Below are 2,145 nucleotides of genomic sequence, written 5' to 3'. Positions count from 1 at the left end.
GATCACTAGAATATAAGTGCTACCGAATGGAGAATTTGAAACGATTATAAATACTAGCTAATTACTGATTAGAATGAATAGAATGTGGCTTTGAATGAATTGCTACATTAATTATATCATTTGAGTACTATTTATTAGACGAGATTTTGTACTATATATCGGGAATTCTCATCACCTTGTGACTGTGTTAAGGTTTCGTACATGGGTAATCTAAGTTATTGATGATATAAAGAAAGACAGAGATAATGTTTGGAAAAGAATCGCATGAATTTGAAAATTTGAAATGGGGACATAGAGTAGAATATAAATAGATAATGATATGGGTACACCCTAAAGGGGGAAAGTGGATGAGAAAAATATAAGTGTAAGATGAAATTAATTGACACTGCAACACGTTAAGGTGAACACCTAAACTTCATATGAGATCCCATGCTGGAACAAGTTAGAAAAATTTGAAAGTCGGCAATAAATGGAAAAAAAAAACCAAGATGATATTTGAGACAGTGCTGAGAATTATTGGTAAAGATCTTGGATAGTGTGACATCAAAAGATGGATGCTTATAAAAAGGACGAATACAACATGAGAATAGTAACAAGTAGCTTGAAGATATTATAAATAATAGCAAGGTTATACTGGATTAGAGGTTGAGATGTTGGCAACGTAATTATCGGCTAATAAGATTGGGATATACAAGTAGCAAAGGAGAGAAATCTCTCATATGGTAGAATATGAGAAAACTTAATAGTAAGTAAAGGAAGGGATGCAAGTATGACAAAATAGACAGCAAGTGAGTGTTAGTACAATAAGAAATTTAGAGCAGAATAAGCCAAGAGAAGGAAAGACTATGATTAGAATTGAATACACGTCGTACAAATTCTACAAGATTGGTTATGGAGCCTATGAATATTGGTATGCTAAGGGTGATATCAAGTGATTACTTGATAAGCAGAATAAGAATTTAGTAACCACAATGCGATTGCAATATTTCGGATACATCAAAGAAAAGTATAAGATGGTTTGAGGCAAAACTATAGAGATATAATTAGTATTGGGGGCAAAAGCCATAGGTGAGTCATGATATCAACTGAAAGAGGTAAGAGAAAATATAGGGACTGCATAAAGACTAACGTGGCGACGTTTAGGTATTTTCTAGGCTGATTTAAGCACCTAAACATATTCGTATAAAGATTGCAATAGTATATGTGGTAAGAGAAGTAAGAGAAAATTTGAGTAAAGGGGCAATAGAAAAGTTTGAGTCGAAAATAGAGAAATGACTCAAGATATTATGCCTAAAATATTGCCAGTTAGGGTAAAGGAAATTATGAAATGACTTAACCGAGACAATTAGAATAGGTGGGTTACTGGTTACTGGATGACGGTAAGGTTATAAGATGAAGGAACCTTAACACTAATTGATAACCAACCCAAAAGATCAAGATCAAGAGGTAAAAACAAATGATAGTTAAAGACCTTCAAGTGAAAGTCAGAAAGTTACACATGATGCCGAGGATTCCAGAATACGGATTGTGATAGTAGGGTAAAGAAAGAATATTGGAGTACCAAAATATTACCCTGGTGAAATTTCGATTTACTAGTAGAACTTGGAGTGCGTTATAATGAACTAAAGCGAGTCGACAAACGGAGGAGGTCTATGAACGGCATAATTAACTAAGAGAACACTTGAGAAAATATTGGGAAGCAATCAATATGAATTTTATTACAGGCTTACCTCGCACTCCACGGAAGTATGATTCCATATGGGTGATTGTAGATAGACTGACAAAATCAACCCACTTTCTTCCGGTTAGAACTACATATTCAGCGGAGGACTATGCAAGGTTATATATCAAAGAGATAGTAAGACTTCATGGGATTCCCATATCTATTATCTCAGACAGAGGGGCTCAGTTTACAGCTAGCTTCTGGAGATCATTTCAGAAGGGATTGGGAACACAAATAAATCTTAGTACAGCATTTCACCCTCAGACTGATGGGCAGGCTGAACGCACTATTCAGACGCTAGAAGATATGTTACGGGCCTGTATTATTGACTTTAGAGGTAGTTGGGATGACCATCTGCCACTTATTGAGTTTGCCTATAATAACAGCTACCATTCTAGCATTCAGATGGCACCGTATGAGGC

This window comes from Solanum dulcamara, chromosome 11 (assembly GCF_947179165.1).
Source record: "Solanum dulcamara chromosome 11, daSolDulc1.2, whole genome shotgun sequence".
Lineage (NCBI taxonomy): Eukaryota > Viridiplantae > Streptophyta > Magnoliopsida > Solanales > Solanaceae > Solanum > Solanum dulcamara.
Note: the sequence above shows the minus strand (reverse complement) of the source record.